General features: G+C 34.1%; 1 pseudogene across 1 annotated transcript; it reads right to left on the reverse strand.

The window, feature by feature from the left end:
- Window positions 1-6,899: 6,899 nt before the first annotated feature.
- LOC308352129 (UMP-CMP kinase-like) lies at window positions 6,900-25,318 on the reverse strand (annotated as a pseudogene). Its single transcript has 3 exons — window positions 25,152-25,318; window positions 10,368-10,536; window positions 6,900-7,422 (listed from the first exon to the last, which is right to left on the reverse strand). The product of its transcript is annotated as a UMP-CMP kinase-like (transcript).
- Between the last annotated feature and the right edge of the window lie 227 nt (window positions 25,319-25,545).

Below are 25,545 nucleotides of genomic sequence, written 5' to 3' on the forward strand. Positions count from 1 at the left end.
AATTAATAAGAATATCAGTAGAGTAGAAAAGAGAGTAATGGTCCTTTGTGAAGACATTCAGCAGGTAAAATAAAAACCAAACCTGCATGATATATACAAATAATTATCTTTGCCAGTAAATTTCAAAATACTTATCTCAGAAATTTACTGTAGGTATTACCGGTTGTTAACTTTGTCTCTAATGCCTTAGTTTAAGAACACATTTAAGTATTGTGGTAGAACTATCTGAGCTTATGCTGATGGATCCTACTGAGTCTTATAAGGCACAATACAAAATCGGCATGCTGACAGAGATAGTTACAAAATTGGATTCCTGCCCAGGAAATTATTACCTTTAGACCAACTGTGGTTGTGATAGAGAAAAAAATCACAACCCCTGAGAAATAACCAATATCAGAAGCTTTGAAGTTAAATTGGTCTGGAAGCTGAGGCCATCCTTCATGAGCGATCTTTTACCTACACCCCTGAGAGATTGATTGCCTACAGGAAAACAAAGATTATTGTGGAGATATGGCATTATAATTTTAACATCTTAATTTTTCTCTACAATAGAATCTCTGTAATATTACTTGTTACCTATCTAGTATTAGTTATTTTAGGAACTTAAAATATATATAAATCAGATGGGGTTCTTTGTGTTCAGTAAAGAGAACATTTAAGAATACTTGAAATTTATTTTTAATGCTTGGCAAAATGTAACTTGGCAGTGCAGACAAGCTAAAGTAATAGATTGTGGTGTAGATATAATATACTATTAGATGTACACATAATGACTCATGGGAACACATAGGAGGAGCTCAGAAATAGTCTGTTTCCCCAGAGATGGCTATTATGGTGAAATCAAAAGATAACTGAGTCTTGAAAGGTGCATAGAAGTACTCGGGGGGAAACAATGAAAAATCAATATGGTGGATAGAGATCATGTAGAAATTTCTCCTCTCCACAGTGCTTACACACCAGTTGCATTGATATTTAGTATAAAATGCAATAATTTATATACACACAGTAATACAAATACATGAATATTAAAGAAATAAAGCAAATTTTCAGTTGTCAGATAAAAACTAAAATGTATCATAAATCAAGAATGGAAAAAAGTAGGAATTGAAGCCAAACTCTCAGAGGTATATGAAAAACAGAAAGAGCTCAGTGGTTGGAATTTTCACAACCACATGGGAGAATTAGTCATTCAAACTGAATAAACCGTGCAGGTTAAGGAGATAGAACTCTAGTTTTTTGTTTTGTTTTAAACAAAATTAGGACATTTGAGGAGACAACATTGAAAATAAAAACCAGGACTTTTTTATTTTTTTAATTGAGGGAAGACATATATTCTAAGGTAGAATAAAGCATTCTATATCCTGAAAAAGGTAAATACAATCAAATTCATATCTGGACTCATCTAGTGACAATGAACAATAGCAAGCAAAATGAAATTTATTAAAAATCCTGAAGGGGTAATATAGGTCACTTAAATAGGAACGAACTTCACAATGAAGACATCACACAAGGGGAGGCAGGGAGAGAAAGAGGCAGAGGGAGAGAGAATCTCAAACAGACTCCCTGCTGAGCACTGAACCTGACTCCCAGCTCCATCTCATGGCCACCCCCTCCTGCCCACCCACTCCCTGCTGAGACCAGGACCTGAGCCAAAATCACGTGTTAGATGCTTAACTGACTGAGCCACACTGTATTCACATCAGTATATACAGATGTTGGAAGTTTCTGGAATAACATTTTTCAAATAATAGGGTCAAATAACAGTCCAGAAATCTACACTCAATAAAATAAGTATTGAAGGATGAAAATATTAAGGTAGTTTTAGGGTTCATTGACATCCACATTTACCACTGGATTTTTTAAAAGATCTTTTTTGGGTAAATGTCTTTTCAGGTATTTGGTCCATTTATTTTAATTGGGTTGTCTTTTCATTGCTGTGTCGTAAACATTGCTGTGTTATTTATAGATTCTGAATGCAAGTCTTTTATCTCATGTATATGACTAACAAATATTCCCCCCTTTCCAGGGGTTGACGTGCACTTCACCGATGGTATCTTTTGAAGCACAAAATTGTTAATTTTGATGAAGTTCAGTTTCTCCATATTTTGTTTTGTCACTTGTAATTTTGTATCATATCAAAGACAAAATTGCCTAATCCAAGTCTAAAAGATTTACTCCTGTATTTTCTTCTAAAGATTTTATTTTAGTTCTTACATTTAAGTCAATGATCCATTTTGAGTTCATTTTTATATGTCATTTGAAGTAGGGATCCATCTTCATTCTTTCTCATACATATACAGTTGTCCCAACACCGGTTTTGGAAAAGATCTTCCCCATTTTTTTTTCCTGAAATTCTTCAAAAATTAATTGATTATAAATGTAAGAGTTTGCTTTTGAAATCTCAATTATATTTCATTGATTTATATGTCTATCCTTATACTAGTATCATACTGTTTGAATTATCTGGCTTCATAGGAAATTTTTAAGTCATAAGTATTAATGACTCAACTTTGTTCTTCTTTTTCAACTTTGTTGTTACTACTCTTGATCTCTTGCAACTCCATATGAATTTCAGGATCAGCTTATCATGTTCTGCAAAAGTGACAACTGGATTTTGATAGGGGTATACTGAATCTGTAGATCAGTTCGGGAAGTTTGAAGTTTTTTGATCAATAAATATGGGTATCTTTCCCTTTATTCAGATTTACTTTAATTTCTTTCAACAATGTCTTGTAGTTTTCAGTTCATAACACTAAGATTTATTCCTAAATATTTTATCCTTTTGGACACTACTGTAAATGAAATGACTTAATTTTATTTTTGGATTGTTTATTGCTAAAACATAGAAATACAACTGTTTTTTTTGTATATCAATAATGTATATACAACCTTTGCAACCTTGATGAATGTATGAATTCTAATAATAATAGTGTTATCTTTAAGATATTATAAATACATGATCAGCTCATCTGCAAATAGAGATAGTTTTACTTCCTTTCCAAATTTTAATGTCTTTTATTTCTTTTTGCATAATTGCCCTGGCTTATATCTTTGGTTTAATGTTGAATATAAATAGAAAGATCAGACATTCTTGTCTTTGATCCTACATTTAGGGGACAAGCATTCAGTATTTCACCATTATGCATGACATTAGCTGTGTGGTTTTTATAGATACACATTATCAGGTTTAGGAAGTTACCCTCGTTTCCTAGTTTGTAGAATTTTCTATCATGAAGGGTCTTGGCAGTTCTCAAATGTTTTTTCTACATTAAGATGATTGAGATTTTTTTCCTCTTAATTCCATTAATATGGTCTATTACGTTGATTGACTTTCCTCTGCTGAAATAATTTTTCATTCCTGGTATAAATCTCACCTGAATGATGATTTAAAATCATTTTTTACATAGTCCTGGGTTCAATTTGCTATTATTTAGGTGGTGGGGGAGTTTGTGGAGATATTCACAGGAGTTATTGGTAGATAGTTTTCTTTTTCTCTATGGTCTTTTCTGGGCTCTTCTATGAGAGCAATAATGCCTTATAGGAAGAGTTATGGAGTGTTCTTTCTTATTCTATCTTTGGGACAATTTCATAAAGGATTAGTAATACTTTTTCTTTAAACATTTAGTAGAACTAATCAATGAAGCCATCTGGACATGGTAATTACTTTTGACATTTTAAAAAATTAATAACTAATTAAATCTCTATAGTTGTTTTCAGTCTATTCAGATTTTTCTATTCCCTTTTGACTCAGTTATGGTTGTTTATGTATTCTTGGCAATTTGTCTGTTTTATCTGGGTCATATGATTTATTGAAATGCAATTATTCATAGTATTCTATTTCATTCTGTTTTTATTTTCCCGTAAGGTGTGTAATAATGTTCTATATTTCATTCCTGACTTTAATGATTTCAGTCTTCTCACTTTTTTCTTGGTCCAGTCTAAGTAAAGTTTTGCCAGATTTGTTGGTCTTTTCAAGAACCAACTTTTGGTTTATTGATATAGTACATTTTCAGATTATTTTATTTCATTTTATTTCCATTCTAATCTTTATTGCTACCTTCCTTCTGCTTGCTTTATTTTTTGTTAGTTCCTTTCCTTTAGTTTTTAAAAGTAGAATGTTGGGTTATTGATTTCTAGAGTTTTTAAAATATAGGTCTGCTACACATTTCTCTCTTCACACTGCACTACATCACATAAACTTTGGTATATCTTGTTTTCATTTCCAATTATCTCAAAATATTTTTCTAACTCCTTATGCAACTTATTCTTTGACCCATTAGTTATTTAGGGCTGTATTTTTACATTTCCATGTATCTTTAAATATCTCATTTTTCAAATGTTTTTAGTTCCTACTTTTATTTGATCATGGTAAGATACTCTATATGATTTTAATCATTTTAAATTTATTGAGACTTGTTTTGTGGTCTAACATATAATCTATACTTGGTAATGTTCTACATAAGATTGAAAAAAATGTATAATCTGCTATTTTGGGGTGGAGTGTTCTACAAATATTTGTTAGGACTAAATGATTTATATGGTTGTTCAGATTTTCCTTGTTGATTGGTGTCTGTTTTAACCTTTATTGAAAGTAGGAAATTTAATTCTCTACTATTATTGTTAAATTGTTTTTCCCGTCATTTCTATCAGTTTTTATTCTGTATATTTTGGGTCTTGATTGTTAGATACATATTTATTTATAATCATTATGTCTTTCTTATGGGTTGACATTTTTTTTAAAGATTTTATTTACTTGACAGAGATCACAAGTAGGCACAGAGGCAGGTGGGGGGCGGTGGGGAAGCAGGCTTCCTGCTGAGCAGAGAGCCAGATGCAGGGCTCAATCCCAGGGCCCTGGGACCATGACCTGAGCCTAAGACAGAGGCTTTAACCCACTGAGCCACCCAGGTGCCCCACAGACTGATTTTTTTTTTTTTTTTTTTTTTTTTTTTGGACAGACAGAGATCACAAGTAGGCAGAGACAGGGGTAAACAGGCTCCCTGCTGAGCAGAAAGCCCTATGCAGGGCTTGATCCCAGGGTGATGGGATCATGACCTGAGCCAAAGGCAGAGGCTTTAACCCACTGAGTCACCTAAGCACCCCATGGATTGACATTTTTATCATCATAATATATCCTTTTTTCCTAGCAACAGTTTTTAATCTTAAAGTCTATTTTCTCTTCTTAGTATAACTATTCCAGCTCTCTTTTGTTTTCGTTTGCATGGTATATCTTTTCTATTCTCTTACTTTTAACCGATTTGTGTCTTTGAACATAAAATGTGTAATCTTGCAGGCAACATATGATTGAGTCATGTTTATTTTTTAATCTATCTGCCTTTTGATTGGAAGGATTCATTGATTTATATTTAATGTAATTACTGATAAGGTAGTATTCATGTCTGCCACTGTTATTTACTTTGTATATATCTTATTGGGTTTTGTTGTTGTTGTTCTTTATTCCTCCATTACTATTTTTTATTGTGTTAAATACTTTCTAGTGTACCATTTTAATCTCATTGCCTTTCTTTTACAATGTAATTTTTAATTTTTTCTTAGTGGTTGACCTTGAGGTTACTGTAAACATCTTAATTTAAATTTACATAGTTTAGATTAATACAAATTTTATTTCATTATTAAATAATCTGTTCCTATGTAGCCCCATTCCCTCTTTTTCCCCTTGTGCTGTAATTGTTATAAAAATTACATATTTATACATAATAAATCCATCAACATAGTTTTATATTTATTGTTTTATGCAGCTGTCTCTTAAATTGGCAGAAGAGACAGTCATAAACAAAAATGCATTTAAACTATTTTTTATAGTTACCTTTATGGTGTTATTATTTCTTTTTTTTTCCTAGCATTTATAAGGTATACTTATTATTTTTCTGACCAAAGTGCAATTATTCTTAGATCTCTTAAAACAAATAACTGAAAAAGGTATTCAAAAAAATAAAACACAATGGAAAATTAATAATTAGATGTTTTTATTTCATACCAACTCTACATTTAGTCTAGAAAACAAACAAAAACACTTTGAATGAATGTTAACCAAATGTTAACCAAATCATTGACCATAAATCTAGTACATTCATTTCAAGTTCCGTTGCTGGGAATTTTAAGATCAGTTTAATCATTAATAACACTACATAACAGAACACAGGAACACATGTTGTTAGATGTGATCTTGCCCCTTACCCTCAGATTTATGTCAGAATAAAACCGACAAACCTGCCAGGTTCTGAACCCCCGATGACCTCATCCAATCCCTGGAAGCAAAGAAGATGCCCTGTCTCACAACTTTGTATAAATTGTAATAAAACAAAACCTGAGTTTTCTTACCGTTCCATAGGAAATGGTTAGTTATATGATAAGTACTAAAGCACTTCTAGAAATTCTTTTTATGAGTTTGTTTACCAAACACATTTTGCAAGAACCAACTATACAAAAAGTTCCTTTGGAATTTGGTCCACTAATTCACTTAGCAGTTTGGAAATTTAAAACCTGCAAGAAAATGAGGAAGTGGGTACCCCCTAATCCTAACATGTTATAATTATTAAAGGGATATACACACATACTAGAAAGTTTCACTCACAGAAGGCACAACTGTAAGGAGGATATGCTTTCTGAGTGAAAACCAAGAACTAGCTGATATCCTTCTTTGTTTTGTGAGCACCATAGCTAAGAGAAAGTTAGACCTGAATTCACTATCTACTCCTATAGCCAAAAAAAAAAAAAAACACACAAGATAAAAAAATTTAATTTGTCTTATTACATGCTTTACAGCCATTAATTGAGACGTAATTATGAAAGGTCTAAAATTGCTTTAAAAAAGGGTGGTAACACAGCTATCAAAGCAATATCCAAGCATGATTTTGAGGATGCTTTCACGTTTATAGTTAGCCTTCTTTGTCAAAAATCTTGACAATTACATGAAAAACTTTATCAACAGATTTAGAGGCATCTATTTTCTTGACTTTCCTCATTTCTTCATATAAGTCAATAATCAGCTTTGTTGACTAAAGATAGGGCTGAATTCTTTTTTCCAAGCTCTCTCTGTTGTCATCACTTCTGCCACTTTCCCCTCTCAAAACGTATTTCAATACAGACCTTATTATTACAGTCAAAAAAACAGAATGAAAGACATATCTGCCTTCCCATCCATGATCTTCTTCTAACCTTGGAGGTTGTCTTGATTTCTTGGAGTCTTATCAATTAAGAATTTATTCTGCTGAGCATTGGCAGCCATTGTCTGATCCATTTCCCTCTTAAACTGATGGTTATCTCAACTGGCACCATCTTTCCATCTTTAATGTACTTTTCAGTGAGCTCACTATACTGAGAATCTGGGTTCTTCCTTTCATTGCAAAGAAGTTCTCCTGCAGAAAGATGTATGTAGCCGTATTTTAGATCACTGATTTTCTGTACAGAAGATGTAACTCAGGAACAGCCAGATAGATGCATTGCTCCAGAGCTCAGAGCTTCCATGCCTTCTCCAGGCAAGTATCTGCCCCTAAATCTCCACATGTTCACCACCCCCTGGTGTTGTTATTTCTTTCTATGGGTTTAAATTACTATATAATGTTCTTTTATTTCAGCTTGAAAAACTCCCTATATTATTTCTTATAAGCCAAATCTGAGACGAATCCTCTCAGTTTTTGTTTATCTGGGATTGTTATATCTTCTACTTCATCTTTGAAGCACAGATTTGCTGGATATTAAATTTTTCATTGCTGGTCATTTTCTTTCAGCTCTTTAAATATGCCATCCTACTGTTGTTGTTTTGTTTTGTTTTTTTTTGTTTTTTTCCCTCCATGGCTTCTTCTTTAAAAAAAAATATTTTATTTATTTTTATGGTAGAGAGAGCACAAGTAGGCAGATTGGCAGACAGAGGGGCAGGCCAAGGGAGAAGAGAAGCAGGCTCCCAGCTGAACAGAAAGCCCGATGTGGGGTTTGATCCCAGGACTCTGCAATCATGACCTGAGTGGAAGTTACATGCTTAACCGACTGAGACACCAGACACCCCTTCCTCCATGGGTTCTTATGATAAATCATCTGTTAATCCTACTAGGGATCCTTGTATAGAAAGAGTCTCATTGCCCTTGCTGTTTTCAAGATTCTCTACTTGATTTTTGGCTTTTGATGGTTTTATTATGATGTGTCTAGGACCGAATCTCTTTGAATTTGTTCTACTTGGAAATATATTTTTAGTTTTTTTTGTATGGGTAGAGTAACAGTGTTCATCACATTTGAGAACTTTTGGCCACTGTTTCCTCAAGTATTCTTTCCCTATCGCCCTTCTGGAACTCCCACAACTTGTATGTGGATATGTTCAACGATGCTTTGTAGATTTCCAAGCTTTATTTTTTAATTTTTTTTCTTCATTTTTTATCTTCTGGTCTTCAGAGCAGATAATCTCAATTGACCTTCCTTCAAGTTCACCAACTCTTCGGCTATTCAGAAGACACTGTATCTCATATATTGTACTCTTCAACTCCAGAATATTTGTTTGGTTTATTTTTACAATTTGCATTTGCATCAGTATTCTCTATTAGTGAGATATCATTCAGATACTTTCCATTTATTCTATAGCCATGGTTCTTTTAGTTATTTAGTTATTAAAGCATGTTTAAAATAGTTAACTTACAATTCTTGCTAGTGAGTTCAATGTTTGAGTTACTTAGGGACCATATGCACTGACTTATTTTGTGTGTGTGTGTTGACCATACTTTCCTGGTTCTTTGCATATCTTATATATTTTTCTAAGTTGGACACTCTGTACAAATCTGGAAATCAGATTCTCCTCTTCTCAGAGTTTATTGTCGTTGCTATTGTTGCTTTCTTTTTCATGTTGTTGCTATTGTGGCTTGTTTTATCTAGTGACTTTCTCATACTAATTCTGCAAAGTCTATACTCTTCATCATGTATAACCACTGGAGACTCTTCAGTTAGGTCAGTGATCAACTAATGATCAGATATTGAGTTGCATAGAATAATAGGACTCCCAATTTGTGCTGAAGGCTTGTGTGACATGCATTCAATGCTCTGACAGACGGATGACAACACTACCTTGTTCTTCACCTCCCAGTTACGCAGCCTCAAGATCAGCCAGAGGAACAAGTTTAGGACAGTCTCAGATCTCTTTTCAGCATGTGCCCAGTCCTGGGCATGAATGTGCTTTTCTAGATTCCCAAGAATGTGTCAAAACTTTTCAAAGCTCTTTATGTTTATCTCATGCCACAGCTTTTCCTTTTAAGTTTTTCAGTGAGTTTCTTGTTTGCCTCAGCTACATCACCACCTGAGGCAGCTGCAATGTTAAACCAATCGACACTGATTTTTTCCAAACATGCCATGAAAAAGAATTGAACAAACTCCAAATCACTTCTAATACGAATAAGCCTGGTGTGGTGTATTTCAAGTAACTGCCAGATATGTGAAATAATAACAATTATTTGAGCGGTTGGGAAAGCTCCAAACCTATTCTTCTCTCTCCAACAGGTATTGGCTGCTGGTTTTCATGGCTACCATTATTACAAGACTGTTGGTTTGTAAGGCTCCCTTGGAGCTAGGGACAGCAGAAGGAGGAAAGGGCAATTTAACATTTCACAAAACTCAATCTTACTGAGATTCAGTTATTTTTCTTGAATAAATATTCCTTGGATTATTGCCAGGTTTTGGTTAATTTACAGAATTCTGTAAAAGTTAATTTTAATAATTTTTACCAGTGTTCTCATGCTTTTATAGAGGAGATAAATAACCCCATTAGTTAATTATTCAGAGATAACTAACCCCATTATTCTGGAAATGCTTTCCTATATATTGTTTTTCAATATCGGTACTGGCTAATAAAGCTTCACTGAAACCAAAGCTCTAAATAATGGTCTTAGCATAAAAATATCCTTTAAATCCAGTAATAATGCTACAGTTTATGTATTCTGCTCTCTCTTTATAATATAGATAAAGTTATAGATTAGATATATATATTAGAAACAAGAGAGAGAAGAGGAGCAAGATATTTAAAGAAGTGACTCATACAGTTGTAGGGGCTGGTGACAAGTCTGAATCTTGAGCAAGCTGGCAGCCTGAGGATTCAGGTAGAAGTTGATTTCAGTCCTAAATTCAAAGACTGGAAACTCATGCAGAGTTTCTGCATGGCAGTCTGGAAGTAGAATTCTTTCTTCTCTGAGAAACCTCGGTCTTTGCTCTTAAAGCCTTTAGTTAATTAGATAAAGTCCATCCACATTACAGAAAGTAATCTCTTTTGGCTAAAGTAAATGTTTTAAATGTTAGTCACATCTAAAAAATACTACTCAGCAGCTTCTGGTGTTTGACCAAACACCACATTGAGACATAATATTAATCATCACATTTGCACATAAAGGCGGAGTTGAAATGGGATTCAAGGCTGCTGCTTCTAGTGACTTCAGGTCCTTTTCTCCAATTCTCTTGGTTCTTCCCGTCCATGCATTGGCTTTATCGTTAGACAGGTAGTTGCCGCAGTAGTCCCAGAACCCTTTCATTTGTGCAGGACAAATCCTAAAGAAAAACACAGCTTTTACGAGCTCACACAAACAAACCAACAAACAAGAATGTGCTCAAACCCCCTTCAAATATCAGCTAGCATCGCTTTGGGCCAATGTTCACATACTTATTTTAGAATTAATCTCTCTCTGGGAAGACAGAATTGACTGTAGTCTTACAAGGTCCATCCTTGTAGATGAGGCTAAGCTCAGTGTCTCTGAGTCCCACTGCATGGAAAAGAATAGACAACTGGACAAATTCGGGCTCCCTTGGAAATGTTGAAGGGGAATGGATACAAAGTAGAAATCTGCAATGTTCCTCACCCTCTACAACAGCAAAAACAGCAGCCTGAGCAGCCACAGGACAAAGTGCAGAGGGAAATAATTAAATAAGAATAGAAATGCCTAACCAAACACTATAATAAATAAAACTGGGGCATGACTATATCTAGAATATTGTTAATTATTAAAGAATACTTTGAACAAATTATGCCAATATTTTATTTTTTATTATTTTGAACTTATTTTGTTATGAAAAGAATCTTTAGAAATTTACAAATTAAAAGTATTTATTTTTAAAAAGTATTTTTAAGTAAGTAGAATGTTTAAGTAAAACAATGAAATAGAGAAATTAAATTGCTGTCACCTCTACTTTTCCACCAAAACGATCTAGTTACAGATGTGGTTTTATAAATGAGTTCTGCCAACCTCAAGAAAGATGAGGAAGAAATAATTGCAAGATGATTCAGAGAATTGAAAAGGAATGCAATTATCTATTTCATTTTATGAACCTATTGTAACATCAATACCAAAATAAGACAAATAGAGACAAAAAATAGAAAAGTATGGCTCAATCTAATTTATAAACATAGATGCAAAAATCCTTAAAAAAAAAAAAGATAGCAAATTTAAACATGCAAAAAAAAATTACTAGGCAAATTTGGCCTCAGGTATGCAGACAATATTTCAACATTATAAATCTATTCATGTGAATCACCCCATTAATGGATTTAATGGTTAAAATCCATTTTGAAAAAACATTATTAGGAGAATACAAGAAAATACATAAAAAATAAAATTAACAAATATTAATGATGAAATAATCTGAGATATTTAATGCATACCAGTGATAAAAGTTCTGAGCAGGGGAAAAAAAAGTAAAAAACTTTAAATGAAAAATATTTTTTACAAAAACCTACAGTAAACTTCACACTTAGTATTCCATTTTAGAAGTATTCCAGTTAAATTCAGGTGGAAACCGGTAATAACCATTATAACACTTAGAGTTCTATTACCAAACAGAACCAGCTCCAGACTCTTCTTGAAAGGATAAAGACTGATTTTATTCAGAAACTTTCAATATGGGAAAAGAGACCGCTGTATAGAACTGGGCTCAATTTTGAATACAATAAGACAGCTTACGATTTATAGCTAGGAATGAGGGTGTGGTTCAGTGTATGGAAAATTACTAAAAAGAGGAGACATCAAATGTTAGAGGGGATTCTTGCTGGGAGGGCCGGGATGACCAAGTATGAGGAAGGAATGTTAAGGAATTTGACAACATATTGAGACTAATCACTTAAGAGTAAGGTAAATTCTATCTAAAGGAGCAGCAGGGTTCTTGCGAAAACTAAGCTGTGCATGTCGGACAAGGACAGCGACCAAGGTCAACACCTTGTCAAAAACAACTGATTGAAGTTTGGCCAAGGACAGCATCTTGTCACCTTATTTTATTAAAAATTCAAGATAGGCAATGAAGTAAGAAAAAAAAGTAACAAAGATTTGAGAAGAAAAGCTAATTTTTCCTTGCTTTAAAATTTTACTTTATCTATCCAGAAAATGAAAAGGACTCTACAAATTGTAGAGCATGCTGATTTGTTGGATAAATTTAAAAATGGGAATACCAACGGCATTGTAAAAGCAGTAGTCACTTAGAAAAATAAAAATGCCAGTACGATGTTTTAACTTTTCTATCAAAAAAGTCTATTTAGAAAAATAATTTTGGGGAAAAAATGATAAAAACATTATTGAAATACATAAAAGATGAAGCAAAAAAATGAGAGAGCCCATTTCATGAATAAGGAAATACAATTTTTTTTTTAAAGATTTTATTTACTTATTTGACAGACAGAGATCACAAGTAGGCAGAGAGGCAGGTAGAGAAAGAGGGGGAAGCAGGCTCCCCGCTGAGCAGAGAGCCCGATGCGGGGCTCGATCCCAGGACCCTGGGATCATGACCTGGGCTGATGGCAGAGGCTTTAACCCACTGAGCCACCCAGGTGTCCCAAGGAAATACAATTTTGATAAAATTATTATTAATAATAATTACAGCAAAAAATGATTAAAGCCAACTTTTACTGAGCATCTTCCATGTGCCAAGCTCCTTTTCCAAGTACTTTACAAAAAATACTTTATTTAATTCTTACATCATTCTGAAATTTCACAACGATCATGTTCATTTTAAAGGTGTAAAACCAGGCAGGCAAAGGTTAACAATTATTTACTATCACAATGGGAGTAAGAAGCAGAAGTGGAATGAACACTATCTAATTCTTCTTTTTAATTTTTAATTTTAAGATTTTATTTATTCATTTGACTGAGAGAGACACAGTGAGAGAGGGAACACAAGCAGGGAGAGTGGGAGAGGGAGAAGCAGGCTTCCTGCCAAGCAGGGAGCCCAAGGCGGGGATCGATCCTAGGACCCTGGGATCATGACCAGAGCTGAAGGCAGATGTTTAATGATGAGCCACCCAGGTGTCCCAAATGAACACTACCTAATTTAAAAATCTAATACAGCTCCAATTTAAACAAATCTAAAGGATAAAGTAATTGTTGACGTATGTTTCTGTTACATAATATCGTAAGTTTTTCTCTACCAAAAATTTTAATAAGAAGAAATGAAGCAAAGTATATTCTAAGTAAGCATCTTACTTTGCCCCCTACCTATGAGTAAGAGTGAATAAACACTGTTTGTAAGTAAGATGCTTACTTTACCCCCTACCTATGAGCAAGAGTGAACAACAGTGTTTGTTCACTCTTACTCATAGGTAGGGGGCAAAGTAAGATGTATTCACAAATGCACCTAGAAAAATAGTATCATTTCAACATTTGCCAGACTAATGAATATAAGGTAGATGGATCCTTGATGAATTTTAGTAAGCGATCATGCTTCCTATTATAGATAATTCACCTGTCTATGATGTGTTAGGTAAAACTGAGAAGTCAAGAGAAGAGGCAGAGAACGCAATTAGAAGGACACAGTAATTGTCCAAAAGAGAGATGATGCCCACTCAACGGTAGATGTAAAGCCGGTGAGAAGAGGACTGAGGAGGGAAGCATTAAAGAACTAAGAGAGGCCAGACATGGGGATGGTGGGAAGCCGAATGCCATGTATCTGGCTTTCATGATTGGAGCTAGGATGAAATGGATCTACACATTGAGACAGGAAGAACAGGGGGTGGAAAGGAAATTATTAAATATGCTTAAGCTTATTATGGAAATCCAGAGTAACATTTCTGCATCTGAGTCCAAAACTCAGGAAGGATGTCAGGACAAAAGCAAAAGTCAGACAGCATTAAATTAGGAAAAGGATGAGCTAAAGACAGAATGCTGAGGAATTTGATGCGTTATCCATAAAGGAGGAGGTGGAGGATTTTGTGGGAAAGGCAGAAACGTGAGAACTTAAAGGGGAAGAAGAACTATGAGAGAGGCTGGTAATGGGATCAAGAGAATAGAGTTTCAACAAGTGAGTGGCCCACAGTATAAACAATAACTTAGTCAAACTTAGGTAGAGTAAAATCAGAACAGCATTGCACTTGGCAAGGTGTTGAGCATCAGATGATCTTGTCAGTTATCGCACTGCAGAGTGAATTATGGCAAATTTAGTGTCTTGAGTTATCAGGCAATGAGAGGTAGGAGGTCAACGAGCAGACAATGCCTGTATGAAGATTGGTTGAGAAACGTAGACATGGGGCAGTCAGAGGGAAGCAGCAGCAAGAAAGGAAGGTGGGATGAGGGAAAAGGGATATTGTTATTGTTGTCAAACAATAAGATCTTTCCAATCCTAGAGGAAAGACCTAAAAGAGGGAGAGTTTTAATGAGACGTGATTTACGAAGTCAGTTCTTAGAGGTTACAAAAGCTATGAGCAAAAGTGGAATCCAAGTTCATGTTCCGTCAGAGGTAGAGAGAACCATTTAGGAATAAAATGTAGTCTCTTGGTGCGCCTGGGTGGCTCAGTGGGTTAAAGCCTCTGCCTTCGGCTCAGGTCATGATCCCAGGGTCCTGGGATCGAGCCCCACGACGGGCTCTCTGCTCAGCAGGGATCCTGGTTCCCCCTCTCTCTCTGCCTCCCTCTCTGCCTACTTGTGATTTCTCTCTCTGTCAAATAAATAAATAAAATCTTTAAAAAAAAATGTAGTCTGTGAACTGGACCAGTACTCTTCAAAGGCTGGTCCACACGGCAGCAAAATTAGCAGTAGGTGGTCCACTGAATTAGAATCTCTACGGCTGGAAACCAGAAATCCACCATGTAACAAGATCCCTGAGTGATTCCTATGTATTTTAATTTTTTCATGATGTTGTGAGTGATAGTTCACAAAGAGATGTAAAAAGCCTTTTTCAGATAAGATTTTAAAATCCATCATTATTATAGTCATATATAATCAAGGAACTAGAGCACAAGGAAAGTGAATAGGAATTTGAGAAGATGACCTTCCTAACTCAGGCTTTCATCTAGGGAGGTAAATGTGAAATTAGTTTTCCTTTTCACATAATGTACACTACCATTAGCTCTATCAATTGTATTTGCTGGTTTTAACTTGTATATTACATATTTATATATTTAAATGCACGGGATATATGTGTGCAACCTGGTAAGAAAAAATTAGCTATCTTAGACAGCCAACATCTCAAAATATTCCCACGAGACATATTGTTGAGCAAAGCTTTGAAAAATTAGATTAAAATGATCATAAATGAGGAGTGATTTGCTATGAAGTACAGCAAATACATGTAATATGTCATATGCATGTGAAATCATATTTTTTGGCCTGTTTCCCATTGGATTTGACTCTCTATGCAATGACAACTCAGTTTTAAGAAGAGTAGCACAAATTGAAGAAGATTAGAGTTCCTGGCCCTTTATTAGCTTTTACACAACTTTTTGGCCCTTCCTTTATCCTGCCTCTTCTGGAGAGTTCTCTGATCTCTTGAGATGCTCACTAGCAAGTTGCTGTGTTATCCAATGAAATTGATTTTTTTTAAAAGATTTTATTTATCGGATAGAGATCACAAGTAGGCAGAGAGGCAGGCAGAGAGAGAGAGAGAGGAAGGGAAGCAGGCTCCCTGCTGAGCAGAGAGCCCGATGCGGGGCTCGATTCCAGGACCCTGAGATCATGACCTGAACCAAAGGCAGAGGCTTTAACCCACTGAGCCACCCAGGCGCCCCATCCAATGAAATTGATTTTAAAAGGAGTCCACTTTAACCCAGAAAGGAGCACATATGCCCGTGAGATGATTTTTATTCTAACATAAGAATTAATTCCTAGACTAGAATTTTGGGAATGCAAAAATTACATAACTGTTTTTTTTCTAAAACCTTACTGAAGTTTTAGTTTGAATCTTGATTTCTGTGTAATAGCAAATTTTAGTAAAAGAGTTTTTAGAGTTACTCTATGTTAATTCCATTGTTAGGTACTTCTTATTTCTTGCTTTTCTTTCCTTCAAAAGACATCTCAGTTCTGGGAGTCCTGTGTAATAACATTGAATCAAAGAATGCATCTGGTTGATGGTCATCTTGTAGTTTTATCTTACACAATGAACAATTGTACAATGTACAGTTAGGACTTCTGATCTCTGCCTAGCCCAACTGCACTGATGAAGTAGCTAGTTTTTCTCCACCTGAGTTTCTGCTGACATTCAGTTGAACTCGGTCTAATAAGCTTCTTGCTGTTATCTGTATCTTCTGGTCAAGACCACATTTTAGCATCAACTCTTTCTCTCAACTAATTCTAGACTCTTCTCAGCAGCGTGGTTGCCCACCCCACATTAAGGTAATGGTCAAGAAAATCCAGGGTATCTCTAAAACACTATCCCGCAGATTTATTACTTGGTGTTGTAATTATCTGGAATGAAAAGTTAATTATCTCAACTCTGATTTCACAAAAAGTGTCTGTTGGTTCTATCATCTACTGTAAACTTTAACAGGATAGGTGACAGAAACAGGTCTCCCAGCAACCAACCATGTGTCTGATTGTTCTTTACTAAGGGACACTTCTGCTCTTCTAATCAATCAGACACAAAAGGGATGTTGTGGCTTTTCATCTACTCCCTTTCCACTATATTAAATATATAGGCTGAAATATGTGATTGTAGAGAGTTAGATAAATACCATATGATATAGTAATTCTACTACCGGGTATTTACACAAAGAAAACAGAAACATCAATTTGAAAAGATAAATTCATCCTTATGTTTCTTGCAACATTATTTACAGTCATCAAGATACGGAAGTGACCCATGTGTCCATCAATAGATGAATGGATAAAGAGGATATATATCTTCTTTATCCATTCTATATTCTTTATCATACATATATATAATATAATTTTATATATATATATTTATATATATATATATATATATACACACACACACACACACACACACATACATACATACATATATTCCTTAGGATATTTCTCATCCATAAAAAAGAGCAAAATCTTGCCATTTGCAACAACATGGATGGACCTAGAGGGAATAATACTAAATAAAATAAATAAGATAGAAAAAGACAATGATATGATATGATATGACCATATGATTTCACTCATGTGTGAGATTTTAAAAAGAAACAAATGAACAAAAAAAAAGGAGAAAAAAACTCAAAGATACAGAAAATAAAATGATGGTTACTAGAGGAAGGTGGGTCAGGAGATAGGTGAAATAGATACAAGACGTAAGAAGTATAAACTTCCAGTTACAAAATAAGTAAGTCCTGAAGCTGAAAAGTACAATATAGGGAATATGATCAATAAGATAGTCATAATGTCATTTCATAACAGATGGTGACTGCACCTATTCAATGGAGGTCTGAGTAATGTATAAAATTGTGGAATCATTATGTTGTTCACATGAAACTGTTTAATGATGAGTCATAATATACTTCAATAAGAGTTAAAAATAAATTAATTAAATATATAGAAAGAGAAAGAAAGAAACTGAAATATGTGATAGTAGAGGATTAGAGAAATATATTTAGGAAATTTATGAAAATAAAACTTAGAACTATGACAACTCAGCCATAAGTTTTGCTAGATAGAAAGTCTAAATTAAAGGTCAACTTTATTAGACTCAATACACCGTAACATTTATCCTTGAAATTTAAATAGAATTTACTAATAAACTATTTACACATAAAGTTCTAAAATAACTTACAGTGGCCTTATTATAATGTAAAGTCTTATAGGAAATACTTTATGGGAAAAAATATGTATTTCAAAACTAGAAGAAATAATAGTCAGAAATTTATATCTATAATGAGTAAGTTTAGATGTAAGTGAAGTAAAATGACCATACATCAAATTTTTGCGAAAATTAAAGAGAAATGAAAGAGCAGACAGATTTTAAATTAGACGCTAGAAGGGCACCTGAGTGGCTCAGTCAGTTCAGCACCCAACTCTTGGTTTTACCTCAGGTCATGCTCTCAGGGTCATGAGATCCAGCCCCACAGTGGGTTCTGCACTGGGCATCGAGCCTGTTCTCCAAGATTCCTTCTCACCCTTTGTCCCTCCCCCTGCCACTTGCATAGGCATGCACTCTCAATAAATAATAAACAAACAAATAAATACATATAAGATATTAGAATAAAAATTAGTTTGAGAATAAGTAAGAATAAGCATTCATTTTTGTGTATGATAAGAGGTAAATCACCTTAACTTAAGTAAGAATAATAAGCCAGGACCAATTAGTTTCAAAAATAAGAAAACAAAATGTTCTTGCATATGATCTGGACCTTATTTAAAATATAATATCAAAGGGCGCCTGGGTGGCTCAGTGGGTTAAAGCTTCTGCCTTCGGCTCAGGTCATGATCTCAAGGTCCTGGGATCGAGTCCCGCATCGGGCTCTCTCCTTGGCAGGGAGCCTGCTTTCTCCTCTCTCCACCTGCCTCTCTGCCTGCTTATGATCTCTGTCTGCCAAATAAATAAATAAAATCTTTAAAATATATATAGATATAGATATAGATATAGATGATATATAATATCAAAGTAAATTTCTTTAACATGTTTTGAGGTGTGATTATAACAAAATATGAGGAAATATCTTTTTTTATATTTTGTGAACCTATCACAAATATCCGGATACATTTAATCTTGGGGGTAATATTTTAAATAGGTGATAGGGGAGAAAAGAGGTGATATACAATTTAATATGAAACCTTATGGATGATACCAGGATAAGCATGAAGACCTAAGATTAAAAAAATAATAACATTTAATTTTCAAAATGGATTTTTTCATTCCACCTCAATAACTATAAAAATATATATGCTGAAAATAACATAATTTTGATTTAACAGTTACTAATAAAATGAAAGAGATTCTTGTATTCATTGATGGTAACTTAATATTAGTTCTAAATACTCCATAAGGACCCCAAATAGATTTTTTTGTTTCTGCATTAACTGCACAACTGTATTGAAACTGTTTTCAACCAAATATGAAACTAAGAAATGTTATAATAAATAGTTTCTTTGTAAATAATTGTAAAATGATGTGATTTGGTTTCATTTAATTTGAAGTGAGTCTCCTAGGTACACATTTATTTAGAATTATGTTTCTTTGATATATCAACCCTTTCATCATTATAAAGTGCTCCTCTTTATTTTGAAATGATTATTTCTGATATTAGCATGCCAGCTTTTTTTATGCTCGAAGTTTACATGGTCTATATTTTTCAATCATTTAACTTTCACTTTCAGCCTGTGTCCTCATGTATCAGGTCTTTCTCCTTTAAATAGAATTACTTGAGACTTTCTTTTTTTTTTTTTAAACCCAGATTGATAATCTCTACCTTCTTTTTTTTTTTAAACTCTATCTTCTTAATTAGACTTTTAATTGTTTTTTAGTTGTTTAGTCCAACTATATGTAATGCAATTATATATGTGGTTGAATTTGTCATTTGTTTACCATTTTATTTATTTTCTCCTTTACAGCTTTGTTTTGATTATTCAAATGCTTATTTCAGTATTCTTTTTATATACTCTATTACTTTTTAGCTGTATCACTTTGAGTTTTTTGTTTGCTTATAAATTAGTACTGTAGAAATTGTACAACCACCCTTAAATTATCACAATCTGCTGTGAATTAATATCATATCACTCCTTATAGACTGAATAAATCTTAAAATATTATAATTCCATTTATATGTCCTCCCATTATTTGTGCTACAATCTTAGATGGTTTACTTCCAAGTAAACCATAGCACATATTTACAATTTTTGCTTAAAAATATCAATGGCCACCCTCTATTAAACAATGTTTGTATTAAAATGATTGAATTTCTGGGTGCCTGGGTGGCTCAGTGGGTTCAAATGACTGAATTTCTAACAAAAAATGATAATGGAAAATAAATATGTCAGAACCTATAGGATATATTAAAAGCATTGACCAGAGGAAATTTGATGCCACTATACACTTTTGCAAGTTAAAAAAAAAAAAAAAGTAAATGAATATAAGTGAATTAAGCTCCCAGCCCAAAAACCTAGAAAAGGAACAACAAAGTACACCAGAAAAAGGCACAAGATGGAAAACATTGAAAGGGAAAAATAAAGTGACAGATAATAGAAAAAGAGTAAATCTAATAACGAATGAATCAAAATCCTGGTGTTTGAAAAATATGATTAAATATATAAGTCACTGCCTAACTTGGTTAATTTTTAAAAATATATTACCAAAGCACAAAAATGCAAAATAAGAAATAAGCAATAAGGGCAAATAACCATTGATACAGAAGAAAATATATATATATTTTTAAATCAAGATATTTTGAAGACTTCTATGCATATTAAGTGTGAACATCACGTTGGAAGGGATTTTTTTTTTTTTTAATTTAAGTTCAAGTTAGTTAACATATAGTGTAGTATTTGTTTCAGGAGTAAAATTTAGTGATTCATCACTTACGCGTACTATAACACCCAGGGCTCATCACAAGTGCCCTCCTTAATGCCCGTCACCTATTTAGCCCCTCTCTTATCCCCCTCCCCTCCAGCAACCCTCTGTTCTCTATCATTCAGAGTCTCTTATGGTTTGCCTCCCCCTCTGGGAAGGGAATAATTTCTTATTGAAATACAGACTAAGACAATTAACCCATTAGAGGTAGAAAACCTAAAGAACCGATATCTGGGTGACATAGAAAATTTTACCATAGAATTACAGATGGTTTCACAGGCAATTTCTGCCAAATCTCTAAGGCTCAAATAGTTCTGATGCAGTTGTAGGTATTTTATTATTTTCTGACTTCTATTTGATCCTTTTTAGAGTTCTCATTTCTCTTATAAAATTCTGTATTTCTTCACCTATTCCTTCCTATATTTAAAAAAATTAATACTTGTTTTAAAATCCTTTGCATTAATTCCGATGACTAGATACTCAGAATTTGCTTGTTTTCTTTCTGTTTATTTTATGTGTTTATTTTCTTTCTATTTATTTTAATTTTTTTATTCCAGGTTTTATTTAAAGATTTAAAAAGTGCAGAATGCAGTATATTTTTAAATTGTACTTATTGTGTTCACAGAAATCACAAGTCTTGTTCTGTAGCTGGCAGTTATGATAAGGAGCTATTTTGATTCCTCCATGATTGATCTGATCTGGAACTGGCCACACTTTTATTGAGTACATTCAAACTGAACGAAGTCTTTAAACTCTATGCCAGCATCACCAAAAGGCTAAACTTTTGATCTTCTATGGTTTGTTCCAGTTTTAGATAGTTTTTCTTCAACTTTGTATTCAATTTTGTCAGGACCCCAGAATCCAAGCACATGGAGAATACACGACATTACATAAATTCTCTTTGATTTACTACCTCTTCACTACTGCTTCCTTGGTTACAGTCTGACGAGAGAGTGGCAGAGAAACATTGTGTTTAAGATAGTTATTTTCCCTTTTGGGGTGCTCTAGATATCAACCTATCCGTCTAGCTTATGCTGCCACTCAAAGCTTGATTTATGTCTTCTCAGTCCTGCAAATCTTCCAATCTCCAGTGGATGACAGACCCACTTTTCTGCATACCTAATCTATCGATGATGCCATGGTTCTCTGCTGACATGCGAAGGATTTGTACTTCTCTCTATTTAATCAACCAAAACTTTCTTGCACCCACAGTGTTTCAATAGTGTCATAAAAAATGTATGACTATTTTATCCATTAATCTTTCTTTCTTTCCCTTTTTGTTAAAAGAGGCAATTATTAACATTTTACTACATTCTAACTAGAAGTGAATATAGCATCCTTAATTTTTAACTAAGGGCATAAAATGTCATTGTTAATATAATATAATATAATATAATATATATTATAATATATATAATATATATAATATAATATAATAAACATTATATATATATTTAAGCAATTTCCTTTACAGACCCATCTTACTTCTATGTAAGAGATGTTAACATCTTCCTCATTGTTGCTGGACTTTACCAAATAATCTGTCATTTAAAAGATTGATGTTGTATTAATTGATAGCACTCATGTCATGCCATTCCATGATTTGTCAAGTATTTTACTAAGATCTTTTATGACATAAAAAAGTAAAATATTTGATGTTATCTCCCAAAGTTCTGTAAATCCATGCTGTCCACCAATTATAACTTTGGTTTCCTCTGTTATAGAAACAACAACATTTGTAAAAGGAATTATTTTTCTACGAAATAATTTTTAAGGACTGTGTACACTAGCAACCCCATTGTATCCATCATAAATAATTATGTTAAAATAGCATTTCCTCTGTGAATTTCTCATTCCTTAGACAAGTTATATGTGTTATTAGTTAAATTTCATTTGTAACATAAGATGATTTCAATGAGTTGTAATAAAAATTTGTTGTACTATAGTCTGTTACATGGTTATTTGTAAAATGTTTTAACATCTCATTGATTCTTAAAAACAGTATCATTGCTTGATTGGACAGAGATATAACTTCACTTGAATTTTTTATTAGTGTATTAATAACCCTTTTCACATTTAGTAAAGTTAATTTTCCTCCAGTATTCCATGGTTTATCAGGGTTATTACTTCTTGCTACTTTTTACATAAAATTGATGCTTTTGTATTGCTGATTAAAAGACTTTAAACATTTCAAAGATAATATTCCATAGTTTCCCTCTGTATGTCAGAAGCAAGATAAGCCTTTTCAAAATTTTTTGATAAATGTGGGCAAAATATTTACTTAATCTTGACAGTTTCCTTGCTTCATTAAAACCAGTGTTTTGGCATAGGAAGAACTGTGCACAAAGATATAAAAATAAATTCAATCATTCATAGAATGTCAATCTTAAACTTTATGAAAGAAGTTTTCAAAAATATAGTTATATATAGAATAATCACAAATGTGACAACAGAAAATGAAGACTAACACGGATTTCTTGAGTTGGTGGTTCATATACTCAGTTATTGACACAATTTTCCAAAATAGTAAATTCTTGGAAAAGTTCCAAGCAAAAATATATCTCCTCATTAACATATCTATATGCATACCTCGACATTTCATGGTATAAAAAATACTTCAAAATATCATTTATTGATATAAAAAATGGATAATTATGGGAAGTTTTTTACGTACATGAGTATTCTGGAGACATTTTACTGGTACACAGGATGCATGAAAATTCTTCTATGGGAAAGATTTTCTCAAATATCATGGGCCACCTAGAACCTCACATCCATACACTAAACCTATTTATACTTTTCAGTCACTGGGACACTGAAGAATGGAGTAATTTCCAAATTTTACCGTAGAGACATGGCCACTTAGAGAGAATCAAAGCTTAAATAAAGTCACAAAAACAGAAATCAGAAAAGTTAAATTTTTCAGTGTAAAAAAAAAAAAGAACTGGAAATTATTCAACAAAGGAATAATGTTAGGTACTGTCCAGGACTAATAGCATGTTGAAGAGAAACCAGTTCATTTTTCCAGCAATGCATCTACCACAGACATGAGGAAAATCCATATAAAACACTTCCCTGTGAAAGCGACTGAATCATGCTGGGTTTTATGAAGGAGCTCGTAAAACATTTTCTCTATTTCTTCTGTGATAATTGGATTCTATTTCCCTTAGAATATATTTTGGGTTTGTGTTTGTTTGGTTTTTAGCCTTAACAGAGGATTATTTTGTCTAAGTCAGCACAATTAAAACATCTCCAACAATACATAAAACTATACATAAAATATAGAAAAGATCCAAAATTTTCCTTCATATGACACGCCAGTATATGTAAGAGAAAGTATTGTTCATGGGACAAGAGAAAAACTATTGGGACAATGACCTAATTAGTTAGGCATTACCATTCAAAGACCAGGTAAACCACAGTTTCAGTCAGAAAAGCAGTATTGGAAGAGTTCCTGTAAAGCAGGATGTATGTACTTCATTTTCCTCTCCCTGTCACATTTCATGCACAGCCTGACTATTTTCGATCATGATTCTCTGCCTTCTTTCACAGAAGAAAGATTATTTGGAGTGGTCCTAAAACAGTTGAGGAAATCCCTATCCCAATAGCCAATTTTCGCCATGAACAATAACAGAAATGAGAAAGTTAAAAAAAAAGAATGCGTTGGGTTTCAGACGTACCTCCTCTAATAATTTTTAAGAAAGTTTACCATAAGTATTTCCAAAACCATCAGGCATTACAGTATATTGTACAATGCCCTGTGTATGGGAGTAAACATCTATTTAGACCACCTGTCGAGTTCTGTGCATAATTTGTTCTGTTCAACTCTTCCATCTCAGGGAGGTCAATAATCATCTGAATTCCTCTTTATCCACTGATCTCCTCAGCCCACTTTTAACAATGGAAGAAGCTGATGTATGAGTTAAGTCCCCTGGTTCTCCTGAAGTCTCCTAGTTTCAATTATGTTTTAACAATATGTTACTGTGAACCTACAGAAACAGTCTCTCAACCATGAAAAATTCTCTCCCAAACTTTTTTTTGTTTGTTTAAAAATTTTAATTTAATTTAAATTAAATTTAAGACCAAGCAGAGGCACTTTCTAAAAACCAGAAATGAAGCCAAACCATGAAATCACTCAATGCTTATAGAAGACAGCTCTGATTGGGGGGTGGAGGGGTGTCCTCTCTGACTGCCTTGGCAAAAACACAGGTATTTGGCTGCTCTGGCTTTTTTCCCTCTTTCTCTGCCAGCCCACCAAGAGACCCAGAGGGGAAAGTGCTTTCACAATTCTGGGTGGAGGAGATCTGGCCAATTCCAGGCATTTGAACAGAGCAGGTGCTTTCAAAGCTGTGTTCTCCAAGGCAAAGTTTTCCCCACAGCGGTCACACTGAAATAGGTTAATTCCTGAACCCAGGAGCATGTACTTTTTTTTTTAGGTCCTGAATACCGCTGTCTCTTACCCCACAAGCAGGGCACTGAAAAGCTCTGTCGGGACCGTGCGAACTTGGTCGTTCACGCTGCGGGCAGAAGGGATACTAAACATTTTCCAGTCGATCATCACCATCTGCGTGGGCACGAGCCCTAGAAGTGCTTTGAAGTGTGGGTAACCCTTCAGGGACACCTCCATCCGCTGAGCCTTCGGGGCAGTGCCCCTCCTGCTGCTCCGGGCCAGGCTGGGGCGCCGGCGCGAGGGCGCAGGGCTCACAACGTCTCCCCTTCCCACTGCCCCAGCCCTGCACGGGCCCTCGGCCGCTCTCTCGTCCCTGCACCTCGCGGGTGGACACCCCGTGGCTGGGGGCCTGGCACCTCAGCCTGCAGCGTGCCTGCGAGGTGGGAGCTCTCCCACAATAGACT

The sequence above is a fragment of the Martes martes genome (assembly GCF_963455335.1).
Source record: "Martes martes genome assembly, chromosome: 11".
In the NCBI taxonomy this organism is placed as follows: Eukaryota; Metazoa; Chordata; class Mammalia; order Carnivora; family Mustelidae; genus Martes; species Martes martes.